Source organism: Lontra canadensis, unplaced genomic scaffold (assembly GCF_010015895.1).
Source record: "Lontra canadensis isolate GAN:19392208 unplaced genomic scaffold, GSC_riverotter_1.0 scaffold164, whole genome shotgun sequence".
Lineage (NCBI taxonomy): Eukaryota > Metazoa > Chordata > Mammalia > Carnivora > Mustelidae > Lontra > Lontra canadensis.
Window position 1 is genome coordinate 2,312,374 of NW_022631158.1, and position 15,941 is coordinate 2,328,314.

At 45.8% G+C, this 15,941-nt stretch overlaps 4 non-coding genes across 4 annotated transcripts; 2 read left to right on the forward strand and 2 right to left on the reverse strand.

The window, feature by feature from the left end:
• Positions 1–887: 887 nt before the first annotated feature.
• Positions 888–959, reverse strand: TRNAD-GUC. Its single transcript has one exon. It is a non-coding gene; the product is annotated as a tRNA-Asp (tRNA).
• An 829-nt stretch (positions 960–1,788) lies between these two features.
• On the reverse strand, positions 1,789–1,860 carry TRNAG-UCC. The gene has a single exon. It is a non-coding gene; the product is annotated as a tRNA-Gly (tRNA).
• Positions 1,861–2,406: 546 nt separating this feature from the next.
• On the forward strand, positions 2,407–2,489 carry TRNAL-CAG. The gene has a single exon. It is a non-coding gene; the product is annotated as a tRNA-Leu (tRNA).
• Positions 2,490–8,015: 5,526 nt separating this feature from the next.
• Positions 8,016–8,086, forward strand: TRNAG-GCC. Its single transcript has one exon. It is a non-coding gene; the product is annotated as a tRNA-Gly (tRNA).
• The last annotated feature ends 7,855 nt before the right edge of the window (positions 8,087–15,941 follow it).

The following is a 15,941-nucleotide window of genomic DNA, read 5'->3' on the forward strand; positions in this document are numbered from 1 at the left end:
TAAACACCCAAGTAGGTTAAAAAACGATTTGCACAATGTGATTCCAGCTTCGCATTTTAAAAATGCAATAGAGCTAAACACGCAGCAAAATATTAGGGGGTCTTCCTGTGTGATGGAAATATGGATGCCTCTTCTTTCTTTGTGGTTTGCTTATCTCCCATATTTTCTACATGGACTATCTTACTCTTATATTCAGGAAAATCTGTATCTTTTCAAAGCATGAGCATATACTGTGTGCCAGCTCCCAGTGCAGGGCACTACTTCAAAGGACTCTAGCCCCAGAGAGTCTGGAAAATTCTTGGCTCCTCCACATTACAGATGAAGAAACCAAAGTTCAGAGAAAAAAATGGCTTGAACAAAAGCAAAGAGCTGCTTAGTGGTGAAAGGACGGGTATTCTGATTGCCAGACTGGTGCTCATTTCTGTTCACTCACCTTCGTTGTAGTGAGGCCGCGGAAAGAGCGCAAACTTTTGAGAACGTGGGCTGGCCTCTGCTGGATAGCGGTATACCCAGGAGAAAGAAAGAAGGAGGCAAGTCGTTGTTGTGGGAGAGGGCAAGAAAGAACGTGACAGTTTGGAGTACAAGGCTCAAGGTAAGGCCCGGATCCTGGAATTGTCCCCCAGTGGGCAGCAAGAAATCATGGGGATGGGAGAGGTTAAGCCCAGGTGCAGGCCTCTTGGGTGGAAACTTGCTTGCAGGGTTAAGAACCAGGGTCAAAATAACCGTGCCCTCCAGTACTCCTGGCCATCATCCAAGAAACTCACATGTGACAACCATGCTCCTAGAGAGAACCTAAAATCACTTAGGAATAACTTTTGTTTCTGCAGTAAGCAAGAATGCAGACCAAGGAAGTTTCGGGGGAAAAAAAGAAAAAAAGCCTCTTCTGTCTCCCCGTCGGGGAATCGAACCCCGGTCTCCCGCGTGACAGGCGGGGATACTCACCACTATACTAACGAGGAAAACCGCGGGACGGAGTTTAAATTCATTGTTTAGGAAGTTACTTCTAAGATGCCGGGACACTGGATTCCGTGGAAGATGCCGGCAGCGCCGCGCCTTTCCTGCCTCGACTGGCACGTCACAACCGACAAGGGGAGAGCCCTCCGAGTATTTAAATTTTCTTGCAGCCACTTTAAAAAGAAACATGTACTAATTTTAATACCACATCTTATGTGACCCAAGATTTCCAAAAATATTGTTTCGACATGTAACTAATATAAAAATATATATAGATTTTTTTTCCGTCCGTAGTTTTCAAGCCAGTACGTATTGCACACTTGCAGACAAGCCCTTTGCCTCCCGGGCGTTAAATTCCGATTTCAGAACTGGATCGGGACTTCGGTTTCATAACGTTTGCAGTTGAAAAAGTGGATTCCTATCCCTAAGTTGCTCCGAGCGTGCTTAAACTTCCTCCAACAGCTAAATCGGGCATCTTTCTAAAACGTTCCATTTATTGACTTCAAATAATTGATCTGCTTGCTGACGGAGACCCGCGAGTGCCGTTCCTCCGACGCACCCGCTCATGTCCCTGCATGCAGGCCGGGGGGAGACTCGGCACCCGGACCCAGAGGTTCCTCCGCGGGTGGAAGCGCTCAAAGGCAGGCGGGAACGCGCGGCGGAGAGGAAAGCGCTCAGAGTCCAACACCGCCCAAACGCAGCTGGGGCGAGGGGGCGGGCTCTGCGGCGACGGGCGGAGCCCTGGAGAGGAAGAGCAGCGTTGGCCCTTCCTAGTTTGGCTTCGAGCTTTTAAAAAAGCGCCCCGCGCGCTCTTCCTGGAGGAAAAGGGAAGTTTGCGTTGGCCGGGAATCGAACCCGGGTCAACTGCTTGGAAGGCAGCTATGCTCACCACTATACCACCAACGCCGACACTGACTACTCTCCGGCATTCCGTATATAAGGAAAATGAAGGCGGCGAATTTTTCTGACTTCAGCGTTCTATGGTCGTGGAGTGTACGGAGCCCTCCCTTGGCGAGGATGGACCCGAGATTACTCCTAGTAGGTCCGCCAGCACCGAGGCGGGCTGGGGTTGAGGGTTCGAGGAGCCCGGCGGGGAAGCGGAAGCCTCGCTTGGCGGGGGATTTCCCCCGCCGCCTGCTCTGACCCGCGCTCCCAGCTCCGCACTCGGCGCGCCCCAGCTCTGGATCCGCCGGTACCGGCGATCTGCGGCCGAGGGTCGGAGGGAGACCGGCGGGAAAGGGCGCAAGGAAAAACGGATCTTTACAGTTTAGGATGGTGGAGAAGGAGAAGGGAGAAGTCAGAGACTGTGTCACTTTCCGTACTTTGCCAAGGACCCCAGGGAGAGTTCTAGTTTTAGTTAAAACAATAAACGCAGCATCGACGTGACCTGACGTCATGATACAGCGCTGTGGGACAATCTGAAAGTGAAATACGAAAAGTTCGGGCCTCCATGTCAGGATGGCCGAGCGGTCTAAGGCGCTGCGTTCAGGTCGCAGTCTCCCCTGGAGGCGTGGGTTCGAATCCCACTTCTGACAAAGCATTTTTTTTTCCCCCTCCTCACTTTGTTCCAAACAACAAATACAATTGAATTCATGGAGAGAGGAGCATTGCTTAATCGACACCTTTTTTGCCCTGCGTATCTGTATATGAATATATGCTTCATTGTGATTATGGGACTGAATCTTTTTTTTTTTTTTCTGTATTGTAGGCAGGAGAGGTCTATGAAATCAAGAAGCAGTTGAGACTCAGACCTATACCTAAGTATGAAAAAAAAAAAAAAATTGAACATTTTCTATGTGCCAAGCACACTAAGGTAGGCAGATATCAAATTGTCCTCCGACTGAACAAGGAAAAGCTCTCAACTCAGATCCCTTCATTTGCTCACTTGGCCGGAGTCTTCTAATGCTCAGACAGCAGTGTCAAACTGTGGTGGACCTCATATTTCCCACCATCGTGCCCCGCCCACTCCTACTGTTGCGGGGTGGACTGGGGAGACCCCTGGGCCCAGAGGCCGCCACCCAGGCAGTCCCTCGGATGTCGACGGAGGCTCTTAGTCTTATGACAAGAGAAAAATTCAGGGAAAGACCTTGGTGGTTGAGCGGTGAAAGTGAGGAGTTTATTAAAGAGAAAGAGCGCACTCTGGAGATGTGAGAGCCGGAATGCTCAGGGGAAAGTTGCGCTCGGGGTTCGGGTCTCTTCTATTGACAGTTGTTAACCAGGGAGTCGAGTCTTTATCAGTTGGGGAGGAGATTTCTTTGGGAGCAGGTTTCCGTCCTTTTCTCCCTTACTTGGTCAGTTTCAGGCCTTCTTTGTTTTGGACCTGTCTGGCTTGATCTGCCTTTCTTGTGGCTTTAGTTTTGGAATGCTGCCAGGCTAGGTATCTGACTTTCCTGATAGATAGAGGACCCTGACTCCTTTGCTGCCATCCAGACCCCCAGTTAAAACCTAACCAGCTGCTGACTCTACCACCACCACCAATTCTAATTCAGTCCGTTTGCTTTGTCACCAAAACCCAGGAAATGAATTCAACAGAACGAATCAGGAGACGTAACACCTAGGAAAGGTAAACTTGCGGAGTTTGTTTTTGCAAGAGCTACTTTTTCCTGGCGATCACAACAAAAGAAAAGATGCTTTCAGATGTAGGAGGAACTGGTTATGAAAAAATCCCGCTGCCCTTCTGGGAAGAGGACAGAACTGTCAAGATGAGGCTGAATGTGTGAGGTTCACAAGTGTGAGGGGGGTGAGAACAGAAGGATTCTTCAGGTCTACTAAGAAGAGTTTGCCAAACAGACTGCATTCCTTGTTATTTACTAGACCTTGGTCTTGGGAAGTCTGCCTGCAGCATAACCTATACAGAGTTGTTGGGAGGCTTAGATGAGAGCCTAGGAGCTTATTAGAAATGTGGACTGCAGCCTGCATCTCAGACCCACCAAACCCAAAGTCCATAAGATCTCCAGGTGAGGCACGTACATACGAAAGCTTGAGAAGCACGGGTCTAATTTAAGTGCCTTTGCACAGGTTGATCTTCAACTTGGAATATCCTTTCCCTTGCTTCTCACCAAGACACGTTTTACTCAGTATCAGCTGAGCGTTCACATATCTCAGACACCGGGCCTAGAACACAAGATCAAACGTTAAATTAAAAACTGTGCCTAAATGAAAGACAGTGACACCATATTCATAAGAGAGACATGAAAAAAGATCAAGTTGACCTTAACCATGTGATTAAGGTGAACATCACCAGTGATTCATCCTGTTGCCATCACATACCCTTGATCAGATTCATGGGGGACGGGCACTTCACCCAGTGGCATTCTTCTCCAAAACCTCGGTCTAATCATGAAAAACATCCCATAAACCCAAACTGAGGGACAATCTGCCAAATACCTGGCTGGTACCCTTGAAAACATCAAGGTCATGAAACACAAGGTAAGATTGAGAAACCATCACCGATTGTGGGTTAAAGATGATGACTAAATGCAGTGTAGGATCCTGGGTCGGCTTCTGAAATAGTTAAAAAAAAAATTAGTGGAAAAACTTGAAATCTGAATACAGTCTACAGTTCAGTGATCTGTATTATACCAATGTCAGCTTCTTAGGTTTGACAAGTCAGATCTTAACCTTAGGGGAACCTGGGTGAAGGAAATATAGTGACTTTCTGTAGTATCTTCACAACTACTTGGTCAATCAAAAATCATTGCACAATAAAAAGTCCCTTAAAAAAAACAAACTTAAAAATGGCTGCCTGTGAGGAATTGAAAGTGGGGCAAGAAAATGTTCCTTTTTTCATTAGAAGCCTTGTGGCAACATTTGATTTTTAAATATTGGGCGTGTATTTTGATTTAATTAGCTGTAATATTTTTGAGGAGGAACTGAGTGACATAGGTGTTATTACACTAACCAAACTACATTAAAAAGAGAACCACAGGCCCAAGATGGAGTCACTTATGCTGGGCCAAGTCACCAAACTGGGGCTTAATACCGAACCTAATTGCGGTTTCAACCTCCCCCGGAAATAGAGTCTTAACCAGTCAGTCAGGGATGTTCTAGTCAGTACCAATGAGGGAATCCCTTGCCTGGGCCCTCTGCATCCCCCAAAGGAGGAAGAGGTAAGATTCCCCCTGTTCTTAGCCCTAAAGGAAGGTGACCTTGTCTGGAACAATCCTTTCTTTTCTTTTGCCAGTAACTTCCTTGCCCCACCCTTCTTCCTATAAAAACTTTCTATTTTGAATAAGGCATTGGAGCTCCCCTTTGCTTTCTAGATGGGATAGTGCCCAATTCTCACTTACTCGAGCCAATGAGATCTTCAGATTTACTCATTTGAGATTTTGTTCCTTAAAGATGCCTATTAAAGGGGCACTTGGGTGGTTCAGCGGGTTGAAGCCTCTGCCTTCGGGTTGTAGTCCCAGGGTCCTGGGATCAAGCCCCGCGTGGGCTCCCCGCGTGGGCTCTCTGCTGGGCGAGGAGCCTGCTTCCTCCTCTCTCTCTCTCTGCCTACTTGTGGTCTCTGTCTGTCAAATAAATAAAATCTTTAAATAAATAAATAAAGATGCCTATTATACAATAAACGGTCCCCAAAGAAACAAAACTGGTAACAATGGTCATTTAAAAGTAGATGAAGTCGTGTGTTTAATAGATACAACACAAATGAGAGGATCTGAAATGTTTTCATGACAAAGCACAAGAGAACTTTCCTTCTTACACCCTCTATCTGTTTTTAAAGAGAGAATGAGATACATGTTGTTGAAATGCTAAGGAACCTTGTGAGTGTTGTGAGTAGGCAATTGAGTTCCAAAAGGAGACCTGGAAGCCAGCATCGAGGAAGCCAGGACCAGCTATGGGAAGATCAGAGGCCCCCCAACAAGGAGCCGGATGGAACCAGGCAGGCCCAAGATGGCGGATGCTGTAACAGGAAACCCCTGACCAAATGAGGAAGAAAAAAGCTTGAAACCCTGCTTCCTGCCCCACGTAATAAATATTCTCTGCCCCTTACTTAACAGCTGTGAATAAGAGATAGAAACCCAAACCCCACCCAGTCCCAAACCCAAACCCAAACTCTCTCTCTCCCTCCTCCTCCCTCCCTCCCTCCCTCTCACTTGGCCTCTCTCATATCTGCTCTCATATCTCAAGAGTGTACTTTTCACTTTAATAAACTTTCCTGCTGGTGTCATTTGTCCACAGTGCTGTCTTGTCTGCCCTGAATTCATTTTCTTGACAAGGCCAAGAACCTTCAGTGACTCCTTAGGGTCTAGCTGGGTTGAGGCCAGGGTCTCCCCGGTTCACCAGGCAACACAAGTACCATCATTCCTCTAGGGAAGTACAAACAAGTTGGGTGGTCTGTGTTGGAAGTTGGGAGGAAATTCAGGAAGGGGAAAGTATTAATACAGAGTGTGTATGCGATATTTTCTTTTGGAGAGCAGGTTCCTTCAATTCAAAACCAGGATGCCTTTTATAGAAGAAACAGGACGTAGGCCAGATGCAAGGAAAAGAGAGTAGTTAAAAATGGGAAATGACAGGTACAGGAGAAGTGGGTTGTTTCTGCAACCCTCTTTCCACCCACTAGAGACAACACTTAGCGGCCGTTACTGTAGCCTTGCCCCAGCCAAATCCACCTGCATTTCTGAGATACAAATGCATCTCCCGTTGCTCATAGGAGAGATATAGTGTGAACTGGGTTAACCGGGAACTAACTCATGCCAGTCCATCCTTGCTCTCATAGTGTCATTTACTTAACTGGCAGTAACACTGAGCCTGAGGATACTTCCCAGCTTCAGTCATTTGCTATAAAAAGCACATATTCCCTTAGTGAATAATGTAAATCGTACAATACAATACACACTTTTCTGTATTCTACAAGAATAACATATCCAATTTCACAACATCTGGGGGAAATTCTGATAATAAGTAGAGTTGCCCCCTGTTTGTGAGGTGACAACGCACAGGCTCTAGAATCAGGAAGGACAGGATTCTCAATTCCAACCTGCCCCTCCCCCCCCAACACACACCTAATCTCTGTGTGACCTTGAGTAAAGTGCTTAACCTCTCTGAACCTCAGAATCCTCATCTTCCAGAAGAGCTACTCCCCTATGATGTTGCCCTGGGGATTAAATTAGATTATGCATGATGCGTGACAGGTACTTACTACATAGTTGACACTCAACTAAGTTAATTAGTAATAGCTAGTATTTGTTGCTCATATGCTGTATGTCTAACATTCTTCCTCACTTCTTTCCTAGATTAATTAATTGAACCCTCTTGGCCCTCCTGAGATAGGTCCTATTTCATCACCCCCTCCCCCATATAGACGGTGAAACTGAACCTCAGAGGGTTTAACTCGCATCATATACAAAGGAATGGAGTTACAACCTAAGCAGTCTGGTTCCAACATTGTCATTATGACCCACGATCGTCAATTTTATTATTACTACGATCATCAACATCACCGTCACTCCAGGGCCCAGATGGGCCCACGCTATTTCTCTCACACATAAGAGCAACAGTGACTTTAATCACACCACTCGAGGTACTCTGTCCAGAGTCCGGAGAAACTCCTTCTCCAGTGTCCGGGAGTGGGGCTAGTTCCCTGAAAGAACAAGGGATGAAGTCACTGGAATAGAGATAGCTAATTAGCATGTAAATGATCTCAGGGTATTAGGACATTAGACAAACTAGAATCCCAACATATGAATTTTTATCTTAAGGTCACACATGGGAACCTTGCCAGGACTCAAAGTTTCTCTCCATTCTCCACCTTTCCAAATCGATCTCCTTAGGCTCCAACTCCCCGAGAGGGCAAACGCTCCCCGCGGCGGGCGCTGCCGGAGCCGCGCAGCCGCCAAAGCCGAAAGCGTGGCGCCGTGCGGATAGAGCCGAGGCTTCAGGGCCAGGACGTCCGAGAGCCTTTTTTGTTGTTCTTTTCTGAGTCGTGACATTTTCCTTTGGTGGAACAGAAAGGCACTACTTTCGAAAGAATGACTCAGCAAGGGCCGGGTTCCCGTGGTGGAAGGGAGCTGGGGAAGCAGACGAAGTTAAAGGATGGCGCCGGAGCTGGCGGACTGTGGGCATTGGTGGTTCAGTGGTAGAATTCTCGCCTGCCACGCGGGAGGCCCGGGTTCGATTCCCGGCCAATGCAAGCCGCAAAGTTTTTTTGTTTTTAGCCAATTGCTTTTCTATTCTTAGATTTGCGACAATTAACTAAACGAAACCAGCTAGCTGGAGCCAGTATTCTTTTGTTTTGTTTCTCCTCCTTTACCAAGTCACTTCCCTCTGAGGAACAGGGGGCCTGGAAGGAGGAGGCCCTGAGCTGCGGTGAAAATACCCGGCTCTTGAAATCCGTCCCTGATGCTCCCTCGGGTTTCCGAGGGGCAGAGGGGCTGTGTCCCACAGGCCGGCTGGAAAACACAGGATGCCAAAAAGAGGAGACTTTTCGGAGTCGTGAGTGTGGAAGTGGGAGAAAGCAAACAAAATGCGTTTGTCATTTGCCCGCTGGGGAGTGGGACCGGGGTCTCCCAGGCAGCCAGAGACACTCCCTCCTACACTCACCAGGCCAGTCCCTAAGAGTACGTGATACATTCATTGCAAGATTAAACTTCAGTAGTTTATTAAAGGAACTTAAAGTTGACTTTTGTGAAATATATTGTTATTGGCCTAATTCAAAAGGAACTAATTTTTAAAAAGAGAAACAAAAAGCCGTTCTCCAGAAGTGGCTGTTTTCTCCTCAGAGGGCTTGAGAACCCTTCTGGAAGATCAGGGGGTCTTTGAAGAGGGAGGGAGGTAGGAGTCAGGGTGCAGAGGTCAGCCTGGCTTCTGGACTGGGTTTCTTGATCAACACTCTCTCTCTCTCTGTGTACTGGTGAGAAGGAGCTGGCAAAGTTTGCTACTGGAGAGATCAACTATACTGGAATCAGTCCTGGTGATGGGTCCAGGAAAAAAGGGAATGTTTGAAGAAGTGTGGAATGAATGACTTCCACAGTGGAAAATCAAACAGTCCTCAAAAAGAAGGAACCTATTTTATAGCCCCAGAAGAAAGAGAAACTGTCAGCTTTAAATTCATTCACTCTTGGAGTCTAGGCCAGCCAGGCCTGGGTATCACATTTGGGACATTTTAGCCAAGGGCCTGCAAGAGAAGGGTCCTCACCTCAGGAGGAAATGTGGTCTGGCCTGGGATCTGTGCTCTGGCCTGTTCAGAGACTGTCTTGTCCCAATTCCTCCAACATTCTCTCCCAGCCCTCAGCAGCTCAAAGCCCCACCCATCCACACACCCTCAAGAATTCCAGGGAGAGCTAAAGTAAGCCCCCGGACATTAACCACACAAGCACACTTCTAGAGTCATTCATTTCTTTAGTTTTTAATTCAGAAAGTTTCCAATATAGAGGAGCTTATGTTGTTGTGCTGACTTCATACACACACTTAAATACATCCACCTACGTTTAGTAACTTAGCTTGTGTACCTTCAGAAGTAGAACAAATTTAAAGCGATAACATAAACAGGCATTATGAAGTGGAGGGGTGCTCATGATCCAGTACTGAGTGCAAAAAGCAAGCTGTAAAGAAAACTGCATAGTACAATCCCAAACTGTGTATACAAAGGTTTATAACACCAACTACCTGTGTATCTTTGAACAAGTCATTTCGACCACCTGGGCAATACCTTCCTTAATTTTAAAATGAGGAGATTAAACTACATTATTTATAAAGAATTTCTAGGCTTTAAATTCTGATTTCAGGGCACCTGGGTGGCTCAGTTGTTAATTTTCTACCTTTGGCTCAGGTCATGCATGATCCCAGGGTTCTGGGATCGAGCCCCACTCAGGATCTCTGCTCAGGGGAAAGCCTGCTTCTCTCTCTCCCACTCCCCCTACTTGTGTTCCCTCTCTTGCTGTGTCTCTCTCTGTCAAATAAATTAAATCTTTAAATTTTTTTTAATTAAATATAATTCTGATTTCAAATGCTAAAGAATGTACTTATTGCACGAATTTTTGAGTGCTTTATCATGTGCCAGTCACTGACCTACACTCTAAGTATGGCAGTGAACAAAACAAAGGCCCAGCTTTCCTGGACCTCACATGCTGATATGAGGTGGGGTAGTCAGGCAAAAAACAATTAAACAAATGAAAACATGGTACATCAATTGGTAATGAGTACAATGAGGGAAAATAAAATGGGAGATGGGGATGGTGAGGGAGTGGGGTTACGGTGTATGATAAAGAAGACCTCATGATCAGGTGACATTTAGGTCAAGACCATGATGAAGCACGATGTGGATATCTGTTAGGAAGAATATTCCAGAAACAGAAGTCACATGACCCCTGAACAGAAGGGTAACAGAGCAGTAGATGAGGTCAGAGAGAAGGAGGGGGCAAGCTCATGCAACACCTAGTGGAACATTGCAAAGCCTTGGCTTTTACTTTCAAGTGCGAGGAGAAGCTATTGCTTAGCTTGGGTAAAGAAGTGACAAGTACAACACACGTTTTAGAGGACAATCTGGCTGTTGTGGTGAGAATAGACTTTCCGGCGGCAAGCACGAGAGTAGAGAGACCAATCAGGGGCCCATTGCCACAATCCGGCCCAAGTGAGAGATGATAGTGCCTTGGACAAGGTGCTAGTGGTCAGCTTGCTGGACTTACTTTGAAAGTAGAAGCAGAATTTGCTGAGTTTCCATGCATTTGAGGAGCCTCTTTCTGGGATCTGTGAAAACACATTTGCTGTGAGTTCCTGTAGAGCTGCCTGGGCTGACTCTGGGCCTTGACCTTCAGAAATCCAATGAGGGTGGGGCCTCTTACAACGTAGCTCTGGAGATCACAGACCCCTTTTTTTTCCTGGAGGCTAAAGGGTAGTTGGAGCCTCCTCAGCCAGGTTGCTGTGGAGAGGGGCTGGGGGAGGAGGAAAGCTACGGCCTGAACCGAGGCTGCTGCCGCCACTGCTGTTACAGTTTGGCAAGAAAGGCCATTGGAGGGCCCTGGCTCTGACTGACTTTGCAATTTCTCCAGTCTCCCTTTGAGCTTTGAAAGTCTCTCTACACCAACAAAGATAGCCTCGTGTCCAGGCAAACGGGAGTCCCATCACTCGGCAGAAGGTGATTTGATATCAAGGTGGAAAGATGAATAGAATTGCCAGATGTATAGGAGATGCAGAGGGACAGGGGGAAATGATGGTTGTTCAGGCAGAAATGTGGAATAAATAGTCAGGTCCCCTGTGGGGAGCCTTTGTGAAGTCACCCAAGCCAGGGGCTAAGGCCAAGGCCAAGACCCATCAGGCAGCCCAGGAAGTCTTCAGAGAGTCTCTTCATCTCTCTCTCTTCCCAAATAAAGCACTGGATCAGCATCTCCTGAAGGGTGACCTTGGGTGCATCTGTTCTGAGGACACTGATACAAGTTACAGAGGAAGAAGGATTCTGTGGTTACCTAGCTTTTGCCAAATGCCTTATATAACTTAGTTTAAAAGTTTTCTTTGCAATAGGGCTTCTTGGAGTCTTTAATGGGCATTATGAATATACAAGGAGAGAAACAGCATAACTGAATATTCTGCATTATTTTGGCCACAGAACCCTTCATCCCGAAAAGCTGAGTCTCAAAGAATTATGGGACTGGGGAGCAGCTTTTGGAAAACATGGAGCTGGGAAATCCAGACCATATCAGCAGGTTCACTCACTACTTCCTCTGAGCCCAGAACTGGGTAGTATTCACTGACCAACACAAGTGAGACCCCCAAAGACCCCAATAATTAGACAGCAGCAGCTAACAAACAAGATGGGTTCCCTCAGATGAGGGGAAAGAAACTAACGTTTTAATCAGGCCGAATGACTGCGGGAAACGAAGGCAGTCAGTGTATTAGCGTAGGCAGGCAGTTAGGTTCTAACAGGAGACCTGGAAGAGCAGTGAGGAAGCCATGGTCAGCTATTGGGAAGGTCAGAGGCCTGTCCCGGCAGCCCTCTACCAGAAGCCGGATCAAACCAGACAGGCCCAAGATGGCAGGTGCCATGACAGGAAACGCTTGACCAAATAAGGAAGAAACGTCCTGCCCCAAGTAATGAAATTTTCTGCCCCCTAGTTAACAACTGTGAATAAAAGATAGAACCCTCCCTCCCCAGGGCACACATCCCATACTCTCTCCTCCTTTCCCCCTCCCCTCCCCTGTCTCGCCATAAACTTTCCCACTTGTGTCACTTGTTAGCTGCTCTGTGTCTCTCCTGGAATTCCTCCTCATGACAATGATGTAGTTCTTTTGAATGTTGGTGTGTTATTGGTGGGGTCTGAGCTGACATCCAAGAAAGAACTCTTGAGATGTCTTTAGTACAAAGTGGTGGTTTTATTAAAGTGCATGAACAGGACCCATGGGCAGGAAGAGCTGCTGTGTGCTGCTCCCTGCTGCCCTGGGATTGTGAGGAGCAAGTGATTATATACCTTGGGGTCAGGGGAAGTAAAGATAAGTGAAGGGACTTTCAAATGTTAAAGAAGATTCAGGATCTTGGGGAATGTTACAATCTGCCTATCTTAAGTATTGTCACTGGGCTGCAGGTTATAAAGACATTACAGGTAAATGGGAGAGTGTTCTGGGTGAATAGCAAAGGCAATACCAGTTGCTGTTTGCTAAATAGAGATGGATTTTCCATTTTTACTAAGGATATGGAGTAGACCCACACCACCAGATAAAGGGCTAAGAGAAGAAACAGCATCCTGGTAAACCTGACGGGTAAATTTGTTGCTAAGCATACCTCAGCGCAGTGCGGTCCAATAGAAATGCAACGTGAACGACATATTTAAATTCACATATGTAATAACTTCATTTGTAAAAGTAAGAAGTAAAAAAGGTGAAAGTAAAAAAATCATCTCATCTCTAATAGTGATGATCACTCTAGCTTTTATGAAATTGCAAGTCTATAATTTTTACATTATTTCTCATGATACATCTAGATACAATAGCCACAACCCAGGGAAAAAATAGGTAATGTCAGTGTCTATTTTCAATAGAAAACTGTTTGCAGATACCTGACATACGTGCCCCCACTTCCTGCGCCCTGCTCACAGCTAGAAGAGGCAGCCCTAGGTCTTTCAGGAGGGAAAAGCCCTCTGACACCTAACTCCTTCACTCTCCTCCCGCTCCAGGTCAGGCGGGGACTTATCCTTACCCAAGAAGGACAGAGTCATCAATGACTAATGAGACTTTGAAATTAACTGAGAGGCAAAGACTTCAGGTAGATGATGGCAGGTACTTACTTGAAAGAGCACGTCAAGGGAGACCACATTAGGTCATGTAACAATAAAGCAAGCCACCTGAGAGAAGGTGAGGGGAAGGAAGGGAGGACAAAAAGCAGATAGGGGGAGACGGCAAGAGAAAATGAGAGTTGGTTGAAATGGTGGAGAGTAGCAGAGACAAGAGCAGGCAAGAGCTGTCTTCCATTTCCGGCTTCCGGAACACACTTCCGGTTTCGCTTTCAGTCCGCTCACGTCATGCTTCTTCCCCTGTTTTTGAAGATCTCTGAGGTTTCCTTTCATAGGTTTACAGTGCATCTGTATTTAACCTCGTCGGACTGAGCTTTGTTTTTTTACAATCAACTTTCTTCTCTTGTTGAGGACAGTCAGTAATACCGTGGGGAGACTCAGGAACTTGGCCTGGTAGTTTGCTCAGAGGAGACAAAGATCCAACCCTGGGAATGCACAGCAGTGAGGGAGCCGTCCAGTGAGAGGACAAGGGAGCTCAGGGAAGGGGTGGAAGGATGGGAACAAAAAGCAATTAACTTACAATTTCACTGAAGGGTCATCGCATTCCTTTTGATGAGTGGATAAACTATTTTCTTCTTCAGACCACCCACCCCAAATCAGAGAAAAAGTCAAATAAGTGATTTATTCTTCCAGATTTTTGCACTACAGTCTGCCTCCACTATAATTCTGATCACATGTTCTCATCACAATTCTTCGTGAGGCCACAATACACACTCTCCAGAGCTGTGAGGGGAGGAACAGGTATTCTTTCCATCAGCGACATGGGCGGCTTGATTCCGTTCTCATTGCCTTAACCATGGAAGATTTCCCCTGTGGATATCCGTCCACTTTAGCTCTCATGCCACACAATGAGGAATATGCTTATCGCTTTGGTTTAAAATGGGATTGCATGATTTTCCAGAGATCGATACCTCGGTTCCGCAAGGTATTTGAAGAGGGAAGAGTCAGGGCCTTCTTCGAGTCAGATAAAATTAATTTAATAATATATTTTATTTAACCCAATGTATTAGCTTTCGACGGCTGCCATAATAAAGGTGGCTTTACCATTTATTTGCCATAAATATGGCAATAAAGTTGCCATAATGTTGGCTTAACCAACATAAATTTATTGTTTCACGGTTTCTGAGGCCGGAAGTCAATTCAACACAGCTGCAGGGCTATGCTCCCCCTGAATGCACTAGGGAAAGATCTGTTCCAGGCCTCTTTTCCAGCTTCTGATATTTCGTTGGCTTCTGGCAGCATAGCTCCAAACTTCACCTGGAGTTCTTCCCATGTGAGTGTGTCTGTGTCTTTGAATTTCCCGTTTTTACATGAACACTCATCTATATTAGTAGGCTTCTCTACCCCAGGATGACCTCATCCTAACTAATTAAATAGGAAACAGACATCCTATTGCCAAACAAGCTCACATTCTGAGGTACTGGAAGTTAGGACTGCAATACATGAATTTTGAGGGGACACAATTCAAGCCATAAAACCCAATATATCCAATATAGTACTATGTCAATATGTAATCAGTACAAAAATATAGAGATTTTTTACACTCCTGTTTTCAAACTACATCTTTGAAATTCACTATATATTTTACACTTACAAGACTCTTCACTTTGGACAAACATCTTTTCAAGTGCTCAGTACTACACCTGACTAGTGGCTACCATATTGGAAAATACAAATATAAACATTCTAGAATCACAGAAATTCTATTTTTAAAAAATACTTTATTTATTCATTTGACAAAGAGAGACCACAAGTGGGGCAGTAGCAGACAGAGGGAGAGAAAGAAACAGGCTTCCCACTGAACAGGGAGCCCCATGAAGAGTTGGATCCCAGCACTCGGGGATCATGACCTGAGCCAGAGGCAGATGCTTACCCACTGAGCCACCCAGGCGTCCCTCGCAGAGACTCTATTAGAAGCCTGCTCTGAAAACCAAAATTAGGCAATGATAATAGAAAGCAAATCAACTGCCTCCGGAAGGCAACAAGAAGGAGGAGATTACAGAGGGGCATGAGGAAATGTTTGGGGGTGACCGTATATTTTCATTATCATGATGCTAGTAATGCTTCTATATGTCAAAACATACCGAATAGTGCAATTGGACGGTATACATGTTATTGTAGGTCATAATACAATAATAAGCCTCAATCACACATCAATTTAAACGCTTACTTCTAAAAAACTTTCAAATATTAATATAGACAAAAGACGTAAGCCCTCATTTACAATATTCTTAGGTTTTGAAATTCAGGTTTACATGAAAAGTATATAATTTATCATTTTTCATAATATATATTTGCATTTATCATATCGTAATCCCATCTTACTAAACTACAATTAAATTTTCTTAAGACATTTTATTTATTTGAGGGGCGCCTGGGTGGCTCAGTGCCTTAGGCCACTGCCGTCCGCATAGGTCATGATCTCAAGGTTTGGGATCAAGCCCCAGCATCGGGCTCTCTGCTCAGCGGGGAGCCTGCTTCTCCCTCTCTCTCTGCCTGCCTCTCCGCCTGCTTGTCATCTCTGTCTGTAAAATAAATAAATAAAATCTTAAAAAAAAAAAAAAAGACAATTTATTTATTTGACAGAGAAAGACTGGGCATGAGTAGGACCTTCGCGGCAGCTGCCAAAGCCAAATGCTTGTGATGCCCCGAAGAAAAGGCAAGAATTGGGCTGGAGCAGAAGGCTGCAAGGGTTGGGGCGCCCTGGTCACGGGCCCAAGGAGAAGCCATGGAGCTCGGGCTAAAAGGGGGTGCGTGCCGAAGCGC